The following is a 17,535-nucleotide window of genomic DNA, read 5'->3' as shown; positions in this document are numbered from 1 at the left end:
TAAACAGAACCAACATTGATTAATGAGTTTAACCTCAGTGAAACGCAGCCTCATTCATCAATTATATTCATATTAATATAAACAGAACCAACATTGATCAATGAGTTTAACCTCAGTGAAACGCAGCCTCATTCATCAATTATATTCATATTAATATAAACAGAACCAACATTGATCAATGAGTTTAAGTTCTTTGAAACACAGCCTCATTCATTTATTATATTCATATAAATATATACAGAACCAACATTGATCACAAAGCTGAACCTCAGTGAAACCCAGCCTCATTCATCAATTATATTCATATTAATATAAACAGAACCAACATTGATTAATGAGTTTAACCTCAGTGAAACGCAGCCTCATTCATCAATTATATTCATATTAATATAAACAGAACCAACATTGATCAATGAGTTTAAGTTCTTTGAAACACAGCCTCATTCATTAATTATATTCATATAAATATATACAGAACCAACATTGATCACAAAGCTGAACCTCAGTGAAACCCAGCCTCATTCATCAATTATATTCATATTAATATAAACAGAACCAACATTGATCACAAAGCTGAACCTCAGTGAAACTCAGCCTCATTCATCAATTATATACATATTAATATAAACAGAACAAGCATTGACCACAAAGCTGAATCTCAGTGAAACCCAGCCTCATTCATCAATTATATTCATATTAATATAAACAGAACAAACATTGATCACAAAGCTGAACCTCAGTGAAACCCAGCCTCATTCATCAATTATATTCATATTAATATAAACAGAACCAACATTGATCAATGAGTTTAACCTCGGTGAAACCCAGCCTCATTCCTCAATTATTTTCATATTCATATAAACAGAACCAACATTGATCACAAAGCTGAACCTCAGTGACACCCAGCCTCATTCATCAGTTATATTCATATTAATATAAACAGAACCAACATTGATCACAAAGCTGAACCTCAGTGAAACGTAGCCTCATTCATCAATTATATTCATATTAATATAAACAGAACCAACATTGATCAATGAGTTTAACCTCAGTGAAACACAGCCTCATTCCTCAATTATGTTCATATTAATATAAAGAGAACCAACATTGATCACAAAGCTGAACATCAGTGAAACCCAGCCGCATTCCTCAATTATATTCATATTAATATAAACAGAACCAACATTGAACACAAAGCTGAACCTCAGTGAAACCCAGCCTCATTCATCAATTATATTCATATTTATATAAACAGAACCAACATTGACCACAAAGCTGAATCTCAGTGAAACCCAGCCTCATTCATCAATTATATTCATATTAATATAAACAGAACCAACATTGATCACATAGCTGAATCTCAGTGAAACCCAGCCTCATTCATCAATTATATTCATATTAATATAAACAGAACCAACATTGATCACAAAGCTGAACCTCAGTGAAACCAAGCCTCATTCATCAATTATATTCATATTAATATAAACAGAACCAACATTGATCACAAAGCTAAACCTCAGTGAAACCCAGCCTCATTCATCAATTATATTCATATTAATATAAAAAGAACCGACATTGATCACAAAGCTGAACCTCAGTGAAACCCAGCCTCATTCATCAATTATATTCATATTAATATAAACAGAACCAACATTGATCATAAAGCTGAACCTCAGTGAAACCCAGCCTCATTCATCAATTTTATTCATATTAATATAAACAGAACCAACATTGATCAATGAGTTTAACCTCAGTGAAACGCAGCCTCATTCATCAATTATATTCATATTAATATAAACAGAACCAACATTGATCAATGAGTTTAAGTTCTTTGAAACACAGCCTCATTCATTTATTATATTCATATAAATATATACAGAACCAACATTGATCACAAAGCTGAACCTCAGTGAAACCCAGCCTCATTCATCAATTATATTCATATTAATATAAACAGAACCAACATTGATTAATGAGTTTAACCTCAGTGAAACGCAGCCTCATTCCTAAATTATATTCATATAAATATAAACAGAACCAACATTGATCACAAAGCTGAACCTCAGTGAAACCCAGCCTCATTCATCAATTATATACATATTAATAGAAACAGACCAAGCATTGATCAAAAAACTAAACCTCAGTGAAACCCAGCCTCATTCATCAATAATATTCATATTAATATAAACAGAACCGACATTGATCACAAAGCTGAACCTCAGTGAAACCCAGCCTTATTCATCAATTATATTCATATTAATATAAACAGAACAAACATTGATCACAAAGCTGAACGTCAGTGAAACCCAGCCTCATTCATCAATTATATTCATATTAATATAAACAGAACCAACATTGATCAATGAGTTTAACCTCAGTGAAACCCAGCCTCATTCCTCAATTATATTCATATTCATATAAACAGAACCAACATTGATCAAAAAGCTGAACCTCAGTGAAACCCAGCCTCATTCATCAGTTATATTCATATTAATATAAACAGAACCAACATTGATCAATGAGTTTAACCTCAGTGAAACGCAGCCTCGTTCCTCAATTATATTCATATTAGTATAAACAGATCCAACATTGATCAATGAGTTTAGCCTCAGTGAAACCCAGCCTCATTCCTCAATTATATTCATATTATTATAAACAGAACCAACATTGATCACAAAGCTGAACCTCAGTGAAACCCAGCCTCATTCATCAATTATATACATATTAATATAAACAGAACAAGCATTGACCACAAAGCTGAACCTCAGTGAAACCCAGCCTCATTCATCAATTATATTCATATTAATATAAACAGAACAAACATTGATCACAAAGCTGAACCTCAGTGAAACCCAGCCTCATTCATCAATTATATTCATATTAATATAAACAGAACCAACATTGATCAATGAGTTTAACCTCAGTGAAACCCAGCCTCATTCCTCAATTATATTCATATTCATATAAACAGAACCAACATTGATCACAAATCTGAACCTCAGTGAAACCCAGCCTCATTCATCAGTTATATTCATATTAATATAAACAGAACCAACATTGATCAATGAGTTTAACCTCAGTGAAACGCAGCCTCATTCCTCAATTATGTTCATATTAATATAAAGAGAACCAACATTGATCACAAAGCTGAACATCAGTGAAACCCAGCCACATTCCACAATTATATTCATATTAATATAAACAGAACCAACATTGAACACAAAGCTGAACCTCAGTGAAACCCAGCCTCATTCATCAATTATATTCATATTTATATAAACAGAACCAACATTGACCACAAAGCTGAATCTCAGTGAAACCCAGCCTCATTCATCAATTATATTCATATTAATATAAACAGAACAAACATTGATCACAAAGCTGAACCTCAGTGAAACCCAGCCTCATTCATCAATTATATTCATATTAATATAAACAGAACCAACATTGATCACAAAGCTGAACCTCAGTGAAACCCAGCCTCATTAATAAATTATATTCATATTAATATAAACAGAACCAACATTGATCACAAAGCTGAACCTCAGTGAAACCAAGCCTAATTCATCAATTATATTCATATTAATATAAACAGAACCAATATTGATCAATGAGTTTAACCTCAGTGAAACCCAGCCTCATTCATCAATTATATTCATATTAATATAAAAAGAACCAACATTGACCACAAAGCTGAATCTCAGTGAAATCCAGCTTCATTCATCAATTTTATTCATATTAATATAAACAGAACCAACATTGATCACAAAGCTGAACCTCAGTGAAACCCAGCCTCATTCATCAATTTTATTCATATTAATATAAACAGAACCGACATTGATCAATGAGTTTAACCTCAGTGAAACGCAGCCTCATTCCTCAATTATATTCATAGTAATATAAACAGAACAAACATTGATCACAAAGCTGAACCTCAGTGAAACCCAGCCTCATTCATCAATTATATTCATATTAATATAAACAGAACCAACATTGATTAATGAGTTTAACCTCAGTGAAACGCAGCCTCATTCATCAATTATATTCATATTAATATAAACAGAACCAACATTGATCAATGAGTTTAACCTCAGTGAAACGCAGCCTCATTCATCAATTATATTCATATTAATATAAACAGAACCAACATTGATCAATGAGTTTAAGTTCTTTGAAACACAGCCTCATTCATTTATTATATTCATATAAATATATACAGAACCAACATTGATCACAAAGCTGAACCTCAGTGAAACCCAGCCTCATTCATCAATTATATTCATATTAATATAAACAGAACCAACATTGATTAATGAGTTTAACCTCAGTGAAACGCAGCCTCATTCATCAATTATATTCATATTAATATAAACAGAACCAACATTGATCAATGAGTTTAAGTTCTTTGAAACACAGCCTCATTCATTAATTATATTCATATAAATATATACAGAACCAACATTGATCACAAAGCTGAACCTCAGTGAAACCCAGCCTCATTCATCAATTATATTCATATTAATATAAACAGAACCAACATTGATCACAAAGCTGAACCTCAGTGAAACTCAGCCTCATTCATCAATTATATACATATTAATATAAACAGAACAAGCATTGACCACAAAGCTGAACCTCAGTGAGACCCAGCCTCATTCATCAATTATATTCATATTAATATAAACAGAACAAACATTGATCACAAAGCTGAACCTCAGTGAAACCCAGCCTCATTCATCAATTATATTCATATTAATATAAACAGAACCAACATTGATCAATGAGTTTAACCTCAGTGAAACCCAGCCTCATTCCTCAATTATATTCATATTCATATAAACAGAACCAACATTGATCACAAAGCTGAACCTCAGTGAAACCCAGCCTCATTCATCAGTTATATTCATATTAATATAAACAGAACAAACATTGATCAATGAGTTTAACCTCAGTGAAACGCAGCCTCATTCCTCAATTATATTCATAGTAATATAAACAGAACAAACATTGATCACAAAGCTGAACCTCAGTGAAACCCAGCCTCATTCATCAATTATATTCATATTAATATAAACAGAACCAACATTGATCAATGAGTTTAACCTCAGTGAAACGCAGCCTCATTCCTCAATTATGTTCATATTAATATAAAGAGAACCAACATTGATCACAAAGCTGAACATCAGTGAAACCCAGCCACATTCCTCAATTATATTCATATTAATATAAACAGAACCAACATTGAACACAAAGCTGAACCTCAGTGAAACCCAGCCTCATTCATCAATTATATTCATATTAATATAAACAGAACCAACATTGATCAATGAGTTTAAGTTCTTTGAAACACAGCCTCATTCATTAATTATATTCATATAAATATATACAGAACCAACATTGATCACAAAGCTGAACCTCAGTGAAACCCAGCCTCATTCATCAATTATATTCATATTAATATAAACAGAACCAACATTGATTAATGAGTTTAACCTCAGTGAAACGCAGCCTCATTCCTCAATTATATTCATATAAATATAAACAGAACCAACATTGATCACAAAGCTGAACCTCAGTGAAACCCAGCCTCATTCATCAATTATATACATATTAATAGAAACAGAACAAGCATTGATCAAAAAGCTGAACCTCAGTGAAACCCAGCCTCATTCATCAATTATATTCATATTAATATAAACAGAACCGACATTGATCAAAAAGCTGAACCTCAGTGAAACCCAGCCTCATTCATCAGTTATATTCATATTAATATAAACAGAACCAACATTGATCAATGAGTTTAACCTCAGTGAAACGCAGCCTCGTTCCTCAATTATATTCATATTAGTATAAACAGATCCAACATTGATCAATGAGTTTAGCCTCAGTGAAACCCAGCCTCATTCCTCAATTATATTCATATTATTATAAACAGAACCAACATTGATCACAAAGCTGAACCTCAGTGAAACCCAGCCTCATTCATCAATTATATACATATTAATATAAACAGAACAAGCATTGACCACAAAGCTGAACCTCAGTGAAACCCAGCCTCATTCATCAATTATATTCATATTAATATAAACAGAACAAACATTGATCACAAAGCTGAACCTCAGTGAAACCCAGCCTCATTCATCAATTATATTCATATTAATATAAACAGAACCAACATTGATCAATGAGTTTAACCTCAGTGAAACCCAGCCTCATTCATCAATTATATTCATATTATTATAAACAGAACCAACATTGATCAATGAGTTTAAGTTCTTTGAAACACAGCCTCATTCATTAATTATATTCATATAAATATATACAGAACCAACATTGATCACAAAGCTGAACCTCAGTGAAACCAAGCCTCAATCATCAATTATATTCATTTTAATATAGACAGAACCATCATTGATCAATGAGTTTAACCTCAGTGAAACGCAGCCTTATTCCTCAATTATATTCATATTAATATAAACAGAACCAACATTGATCACAAAGCTGAACCTCAGTGAAACCCAGCCTCATTGATCAATTATATACATATTAATATAGACAGAACAAGCATTGACCACAAAGCTGAACCTCAGTGAAACTCAGCCTCATTCATCAATTATATTCATATTAATATAAACAGAACAAACATTGATCCCAAAGCTGAACCTCAGTGAAACCCAGCCTCATTCATCAATTATATTCATATTAATATAAACAGAATCAACATTGATCAATGAGTTTAACCTCAGTGAAACCCAGCCTCATTCCTCAATTATATTCATATTCATATAAACAGAACCAACATTGATCACAAATCTGAACCTCAGTGAAACCCAGCCTCATTCATCAGTTATATTCATATTAATATAAACAGAACCAACATTGATCAATGAGTTTAACCTCAGTGAAACGCAGCCTCATTCCTCAATTATGTTCATATTAATATAAAGAGAACCAACATTGATCACAAAGCTGAACATCAGTGAAACCCAGCCACATTCCACAATTATATTCATATTAATATAAACAGAACCAACATTGAACACAAAGCTGAACCTCAGTGAAACCCAGCCTCATTCATCAATTATATTCATATTAATATAAACAGAACAAACATTGATCACAAAGCTGAACCTCAGTGAAACCCAGCCTCATTCATCAATTATATTCATATTAATATAAACAGAACCAACATTGATCACAAAGCTAAACCTCAGTGAAACCCAGCCTCATTAATAAATTATATTCATATTAATATAAAAAGAACCAACATTGACCACAAAGCTGAATCTCAGTGAAATCCAGCTTCATTCATCAATTTTATTCATATTAATATAAAAAGAACCAACATTGACCACAAAGCTGAATCTCAGTGAAATCCAGCTTCTTTCATCAATTTTATTCATATTAATATAAACAGAACCAACATTGATCACAAAGCTGAATCTCAGTGAAATCCAGCCTCATTCATCAATTTTATTCATATTAATATAAACAGAACCAACATTGATCAATGAGTTTAACCTCAGTGAAACGCAGCCTCATTCCTCAATTATATTCATAGTAATATAAACAGAACAAACATTGATCACAAAGCTGAACCTCAGTGAAACCCAGCCTCATTCATCAATTATATTCATATTAATATAAACAGAACCAACATTGATTAATGAGTTTAACCTCAGTGAAACGCAGCCTCATTCATCAATTATATTCATATTAATATAAACAGAACCAACATTGATCAATGAGTTTAACCTCAGTGAAACGCAGCCTCATTCATCAATTATATTCATATTAATATAAACAGAACCAACATTGATCAATGAGTTTAAGTTCTTTGAAACACAGCCTCATTCATTTATTATATTCATATAAATATATACAGAACCAACATTGATCACAAAGCTGAACCTCAGTGAAACCCAGCCTCATTCATCAATTATATTCATATTAATATAAACAGAACCAACATTGATTAATGAGTTTAACCTCAGTGAAACGCAGCCTCATTCATCAATTATATTCATATTAATATAAACAGAACCAACATTGATCAATGAGTTTAAGTTCTTTGAAACACAGCCTCATTCATTAATTATATTCATATAAATATATACAGAACCAACATTGATCACAAAGCTGAACCTCAGTGAAACCCAGCCTCATTCATCAATTATATTCATATTAATATAAACAGAACCAACATTGATCACAAAGCTGAACCTCAGTGAAACTCAGCCTCATTCATCAATTATATACATATTAATATAAACAGAACAAGCATTGACCACAAAGCTGAACCTCAGTGAGACCCAGCCTCATTCATCAATTATATTCATATTAATATAAACAGAACAAACATTGATCACAAAGCTGAACCTCAGTGAAACCCAGCCTCATTCATCAATTATATTCATATTAATATAAACAGAACCAACATTGATCAATGAGTTTAACCTCAGTGAAACCCAGCCTCATTCCTCAATTATATTCATATTCATATAAACAGAACCAACATTGATCACAAAGCTGAACCTCAGTGAAACCCAGCCTCATTCATCAGTTATATTCATATTAATATAAACAGAACCAACATTGATCAATGAGTTTAACCTCAGTGAAACGCAGCCTCATTCCTCAATTATATTCATAGTAATATAAACAGAACAAACATTGATCACAAAGCTGAACCTCAGTGAAACCCAGCCTCATTCATCAATTATATTCATATTAATATAAACAGAACCAACATTGATCAATGAGTTTAACCTCAGTGAAACGCAGCCTCATTCCTCAATTATGTTCATATTAATATAAAGAGAACCAACATTGATCACAAAGCTGAACATCAGTGAAACCCAGCCACATTCCTCAATTATATTCATATTAATATAAACAGAACCAACATTGAACACAAAGCTGAACCTCAGTGAAACCCAGCCTCATTCATCAATTATATTCATATTAATATAAACAGAACCAACATTGATCAATGAGTTTAAGTTCTTTGAAACACAGCCTCATTCATTAATTATATTCATATAAATATATACAGAACCAACATTGATCACAAAGCTGAACCTCAGTGAAACCCAGCCTCATTCATCAATTATATTCATATTAATATAAACAGAACCAACATTGATTAATGAGTTTAACCTCAGTGAAACGCAGCCTCATTCCTCAATTATATTCATATAAATATAAACAGAACCAACATTGATCACAAAGCTGAACCTCAGTGAAACCCAGCCTCATTCATCAATTATATACATATTAATAGAAACAGAACAAGCATTGATCAAAAAGCTGAACCTCAGTGAAACCCAGCCTCATTCATCAATTATATTCATATTAATATAAACAGAACCGACATTGATCACAAAGCTGAACCTCAGTGAAACCCAGCCTCATTCATCAATTATATTCATATTATTATAAACAGAACCAACAGTGATCAAAAAGCTGAACCTCAGTGAAACCCAGCCTCATTCATCAATTATATTCATATTAATATAAACAGAACCGACATTGATCACAAAGCTGAACCTCAGTGAAACCCAGCCTCATTCATCAATTATATACATATTAATAGAAACAGAACAAGCATTGATCAAAAAGCTGAACCTCAGTGAAACCCAGCCTCATTCATCAATTATATTCATATTAATATAAACAGAACCAACATTGATCAATGAGTTTAACCTCAGTGAAACGCAGCCTCATTCCTCAATTATGTTCATATTAATATAAAGAGAACCAACATTGATCACAAAGCTGAACATCAGTGAAACCCAGCCACATTCCTCAATTATATTCATATTAATATAAACAGAACCAACATTGAACACAAAGCTGAACCTCAGTGAAACCCAGCCTCATTCATCAATTATATTCATATTAATATAAACAGAACCAACATTGATCAATGAGTTTAAGTTCTTTGAAACACAGCCTCATTCATTAATTATATTCATATAAATATATACAGAACCAACATTGATCACAAAGCTGAACCTCAGTGAAACCCAGCCTCATTCATCAATTATATTCATATTAATATAAACAGAACCAACATTGATTAATGAGTTTAACCTCAGTGAAACGCAGCCTCATTCCTCAATTATATTCATATAAATATAAACAGAACCAACATTGATCACAAAGCTGAACCTCAGTGAAACCCAGCCTCATTCATCAATTATATACATATTAATAGAAACAGAACAAGCATTGATCAAAAAGCTGAACCTCAGTGAAACCCAGCCTCATTCATCAATTATATTCATATTAATATAAACAGAACCGACATTGATCACAAAGCTGAACCTCAGTGAAACCCAGCCTCATTCATCAATTATATTCATATTATTATAAACAGAACCAACAGTGATCAATGAGTTTAAGTTCTTTGAAACACAGCCTCATTCATTAATTATATTCATATAAATATATACAGAACCAACATTGATCACAAAGCTGAACCTCAGTGAAACCAAGCCTCAATCATCAATTATATTCATTTTAATATAGACAGAACCATCATTGATCAATGAGTTTAACCTCAGTGAAACCCACCTTATTCCGCAAGTATATTCATATTAATATAAACAGAACCAACATTGATCACAAAGCTGAACCTCAGTGAAACTCAGCCTCATTCATCAATTATATACATATTAATATAAACGGAACAAGCATTGACCACAAAGCTGAACCTCAGTGAAACCCAGCCTCATTCATCAATTATATTCATATTAATATAAACGGAACAAGCATTGACCACAAAGCTGAACCTCAGTGAAACCCAGCCTCATTCATCAATTATATTCATATCAATATAAACAGAACAAACATTGATCACAAAGCTGAACCTCAGTGAAACCCAGCCTCATTCATCAATTATATTCATATTAATATAAACAGAACCAACATTGATCAATGAGTTTAACCTCAGTGAAACCCAGCCTCATTCCTCAATTATATTCATATTCATATAAACAGAACCAACATTGATCACAAAGCTGAACCTCAGTGAAACCCAGCCTCATTCATCAGTTATATTCATATTAATATAAACAGAACCAACATTGATCAATGAGTTTAACCTCAGTGAAACGCAGCCTCATTCCTCAATTATATTCATAGTAATATAAACAGAACAAACATTGATCACAAAGCTGAACCTCAGTGAAACCCAGCCTCATTCATCAATTATATTCATATTAATATAAACAGAACCAACATTGATCAATGAGTTTAACCTCAGTGAAACGCAGCCTCATTCCTCAATTATGTTCATATTAATATAAAGAGAACCAACATTGATCACAAAGCTGAACATCAGTGAAACCAAGCCACATTCCTCAATTATTTTCATATTAATATAAACAGAACCAACATTGAACACAAAGCTGAACCTCAGTGAAACCCAGCCTCATTCATCAATTATATTCATATTAATATAAACAGAACCAACATTGACCACAAAGCTGAATCTCAGTGAAACCCAGCCTCATTCATCAATTATATTCATATTAATATAAACAGAACCAATATTGATCACAAAGCTGAATCTCAGTGAAACCCAGCCTCATTCATCAATTATATTCATATTAATATAAACAGAACCAACATTGATCACAAAGCTGAACCTCAGTGAAACCCAGCCTCATTCATAAATTATATTCATATTAATATAAACAGAACCAACATTGATCACAAAGCTGAACCTCAGTGAAACAAAGCCTAATTCATCAATTATATTCATATTAATATAAACAGAACCAATATTGATCAATGAGTTTAACCTCAGTGAAACCCAGCCTCATTCATCAATTATATTCATATTAATATAAAAAGAACCCACATTGACCACAAAGCTGAATCTGAGTGAAATCCAGCTTCATTCATCAATTTTATTCATATTAATATAAACAGAACCAACATTGATCAAAAAGCTGAACCTCAGTGAAACCCAGCCTCATTCATCAATTTTATTCATATTAATATAAACAGAACCAACATTGATCAATGAGTTTAACCTCAGTGAAACGCAGCCTCATTCCTCAATTATATTCATATTAATATAAACAGAACCAACATTGATCAATGAGTTTAAGTTCTTTGAAACACAGCCTCATTCATTAATTATATTCCTATAAATATATACAGAACCAACATTGATCACAAAGCTGAACCTCAGTGAAACCCAGCCTCATTCATCAATTATATTCATATTAATATAAACAGAACCAACATTGATCAATGAGTTTAACCTCAGTGAAACGCAGCCTTATTCCTCAATTATATTCATATTAATATAAACAGAACCAACATTGATCACAAAGCTGAACCTCAGTGAAACCCAGCCTCATTCATCAATTATATACATATTAATATAAACAGAACAAGCATTGACCACAAAGCTGAATCTCAGTGAAACCCAGCCTCATTCATCAATTATATTCATATTAATATAAACAGAACAAACATTGATCACAAAGCTGAACCTCAGTGAAACCCAGCCTCATTCATCAATTATATTCATATTAATATAAACAGAACCAACATTGATCAATGAGTTTAACCTCAGTGAAACGCAGCCTCATTCCTCAATTATATTCATAGTAATATAAACAGAACAAACATTGATCACAAAGCTGAACCTCAGTGAAACCCAGCCTCATTCATCAATTATATTCATATTAATATAAACAGAACCAACATTGATGAATGAGTTTAACCTCAGTGAAACGCAGCCTCATTCCTCAATTATGTTCATATTAATATAAAGAGAACCAACATTGATCACAAAGCTGAACATCAGTGAAACCCAGCCACATTCCTCAATTATATTCATATTAATATAAACAGAACCAACATTGAACACAAAGCTGAACCTCAGTGAAACCCAGCCTCATTCATCAATTATATTCATATTAATATAAACAGAACCAACATTGACCACAAAGCTGAATCTCATTGAAACCCAGCCTCATTCATCAATTATATTCATATTAATATAAACAGAACCAACATTGATCACAAAGCTGAATCTCAGTGAAACCCAGCCTCATACATCAATTATATTCATATTAATATAAACAGAACCAACATTGATCACAAAGCTGAACCTCAGTGAAACCCAGCCTCATTCGTAAATTATATTCATATTAATATAAACAGAACCAACATTGATCACAAAGCTGAACCTCAGTGAAACCAAGCCTAATTCATCAATTATATTCATATTAATATAAACAGAACCAATATTGATCAATGAGTTTAACCTCAGTGAAACCCAGCCTCATTCATCAATTATATTCATATTAATATAAAAAGAACCAACATTGACCACAAAGCTGAATCTCAGTGAAACCCAGCCTCATTCATCAATTTTATTCATATTAATATAAACAGAACCAACATTGATCAATGAGTTTAACCTCAGTGAAACGCAGCCTCATTCCTCAATTATATTCATATTAATATAAACAGAACCAACATTGATCAATGAGTTTAAGTTCTTTGAAACACAGCCTCATTCATTAATTATATTCCTATAAATATATACAGAACCAACATTGATCACAAAGCTGAACCTCATTGAAACCCAGCCTCATTCATCAATTATATTCATATTAATATAAACAGAACAAACATTGATCACAAAGCTGAACCTCAGTGAAACCCAGCCTCATTCATCAATTATATTCATATTAATATAAACAGAACCAACATTGATCAATGAGTTTAACCTCAGTGAAACCCAGCCTCATTCCTCAATTATTTTCATATTCATATAAACAGAACCAACATTGATCACAAAGCTGAACCTCAGTGACACCCAGCCTCATTCATCAGTTATATTCATATTAATATAAACAGAACCAACATTGATCAATGAGTTTAAGTTCTTTGAAACACAGCCTCATTCATTAATTATATTCCTATAAATATATACAGAACCAACATTGATCACAAAGCTGAACCTCAGTGAAACCCAGCCTCATTCATCAATTATATTCATATTAATATAAACAGAACCAACATTGATCACAAAGCTGAACCTCAGTGAAACTCAGCCTCATTCATCAATTATATACATATTAATATAAACTGAACAAGCATTGACCACAAAGCTGAACCTCAGTGAGACCCAGCCTCATTCATCAATTATATTCATATTAATATAAACAGAACAAACATTGATCACAAAGCTGAACCTCAGTGAAACCCAGCCTCATTCATCAATTATATTCATATTAATATAAACAGAACCAACATTGATCAATGAGTTTAACCTCAGTGAAACCCAGCCTCATTCCTCAATTATATTCATATTCATATAAACAGAACCAACATTGATCACAAAGCTGAACCTCAGTGAAACCCAGCCTCATTCATCAGTTATATTCATATTAATATAAACAGAACCAACATTGATCAATGAGTTTAACCTCAGTGAAACGCAGCCTCATTCCTCAATTATATTCATAGTAATATAAACAGAACAAACATTGATCACAAAGCTGAACCTCAGTGAAACCCAGCCTCATTCACCAATTATATTCATATTAATATAAACAGAACCAACATTGATCAATGAGTTTAACCTCAGTGAAACGCAGCCTCATTCCTCAATTATGTTCATATTAATATAAAGAGAACCAACATTGATCACAAAGCTGAACATCAGTGAAACCCAGCCACATTCCTCAATTATATTCATATTAATATAAACAGAACCAACATTGAACACAAAGCTGAACCTCAGTGAAACCCAGCCTCATTCATCAATTATATTCATATTAATATAAACAGAACCAACATTGATCAATGAGTTTAAGTTCTTTGAAACACAGCCTCATTCATTAATTATATTCATATAAATATATACAGAACCAACATTGATCACAAAGCTGAACCTCAGTGAAACCCAGCCTCATTCATCAATTATATTCATATTAATATAAACAGAACCAACATTGATTAATGAGTTTAACCTCAGTGAAACGCAGCCTCATTCCTCAATTATATTCATATAAATATAAACAGAACCAACATTGATCACAAAGCTGAACCTCAGTGAAACCCAGCCTCATTCATCAATTATATACATATTAATAGAAACAGAACAAGCATTGATCAAAAAGCTGAACCTCAGTGAAACCCAGCCTCATTCATCAATTATATTCATATTAATATAAACAGAACCGACATTGATCACAAAGCTGAACCTCAGTGAAACCCAGCCTCATTCATCAATTATATTCATATTATTATAAACAGAACCAACAGTGATCAATGAGTCTAAGTTCTTTGAAACACAGCCTCATTCATTAATTATATTCATATAAATATATACAGAACCAACATTGATCACAAAGCTGAACCTCAGTGAAACCAAGCCTCAATCATCAATTATATTCATTTTAATATAGACAGAACCATCATTGATCAATGAGTTTAACCTCAGTGAAACCCACCTTATTCCGCAAGTATATTCATATTAATATAAACAGAACCAACATTGATCACAAAGCTGAACATCAGTGAAACTCAGCCTCATTCATCAATTATATACATATTAATATAAACGGAACAAGCATTGACCACAAAGCTGAACCTCAGCGAAACCCAGCCTCATTCATCAATTATATTCATATTAATATAAACGGAACAAGCATTGACCACAAAGCTGAACCTCAGTGAAACCCAGCCTCATTCATCAATTATATTCATATCAATATAAACAGAACAAACATTGATCACAAAGCTGAACCTCAGTGAAACCCAGCCTCATTCATCAATTATATTCATATTAATATAAACAGAACCAACATTGATCAATGAGTTTAACCTCAGTGAAACCCAGCCTCATTCCTCAATTATATTCATATTCATATAAACAGAACCAACATTGATCACAAAGCTGAACCTCAGTGAAACCCAGCCTAATTCATCAGTTATATTCATATTAATATAAACAGAACCAACATTGATCAATGAGTTTAACCTCAGTGAAACGCAGCCTCATTCCTCAATTATATTCATAGTAATATAAACAGAACAAACATTGATCACAAAGCTGAACCTCAGTGAAACCCAGCCTCATTCATCAATTATATTCATATTAATATAAACAGAACCAACATTGATCAATGAGTTTAACCTCAGTGAAACGCAGCCTCATTCCTCAATTATGTTCATATTAATATAAAGAGAACCAACATTGATCACAAAGCTGAACATCAGTGAAACCAAGCCACATTCCTCAATTATTTTCATATTAATATAAACAGAACCAACATTGAACACAAAGCTGAACCTCAGTGAAACCCAGCCTCATTCATCAATTATATTCATATTAATATAAACAGAACCAACATTGACCACAAAGCTGAATCTCAGTGAAACCCAGCCTCATTCATCAATTATATTCATATTAATATAAACAGAACCAATATTGATCACAAAGCTGAATCTCAGTGAAACCCAGCCTCATTCATCAATTATATTCATATTAATATAAACAGAACCAACATTGATCACAAAGCTGAACCTCAGTGAAACCCAGCCTCATTCATAAATTATATTCATATTAATATAAACAGAACCAACATTGATCACAAAGCTGAACCTCAGTGAAACAAAGCCTAATTCATCAATTATATTCATATTAATATAAACAGAACCAATATTGATCAATGAGTTTAACCTCAGTGAAACCCAGCCTCATTCATCAATTATATTCATATTAATATAAAAAGAACCCACATTGACCACAAAGCTGAATCTCAGTGAAATCCAGCTTCATTCATCAATTTTATTCATATTAATATAAACAGAACCAACATTGATCACAAAGCTGAACCTCAGTGAAACCCAGCCTCATTCATCAATTTTATTCATATTAATATAAACAGAACCAACATTGATCAATGAGTTTAACCTCAGTGAAACGCAGCCTCATTCCTCAATTATATTCATATTAATATAAACAGAACCAACATTGATCAATGAGTTTAAGTTCTTTGAAACACAGCCTCATTCATTAATTATATTCCTATATATATATACAGAACCAACATTGATCACAAAGCTGAACCTCAGTGAAACCCAGCCTCATTCATCAATTATATTCATATTAATATAAACAGAACCAACATTGATCAATGAGTTTAACCTCAGTGAAACGCAGCCTTATTCCTCAATTATATTCATATTAATATAAACAGAACCAACATTGATCACAAAGCTGAACCTCAGTGAAACCCAGCCTCATTCATCAATTATATACATATTAATATAAACAGAACAAGCATTGACCACAAAGCTGAATCTCAGTGAAACCCAGCCTCATTCATCAATTATATTCATATTAATATAAACAGAACAAACATTGATCACAAAGCTGAACCTCAGTGAAACCCAGCCTCATTCATCAATTATATTCATATTAATATAAACAGAACCAACATTGATCAATGAGTTTAACCTCAGTGAAACGCAGCCTCATTCCTCAATTAT

Source organism: Leuresthes tenuis, unplaced genomic scaffold (genome assembly GCF_036924035.1).
Source record: "Leuresthes tenuis unplaced genomic scaffold, fLeuTen1.0.hap1 SCAF_14, whole genome shotgun sequence".
NCBI lineage: Eukaryota > Metazoa > Chordata > Actinopteri > Atheriniformes > Atherinopsidae > Leuresthes > Leuresthes tenuis.
Note: the sequence above shows the minus strand (reverse complement) of the source record.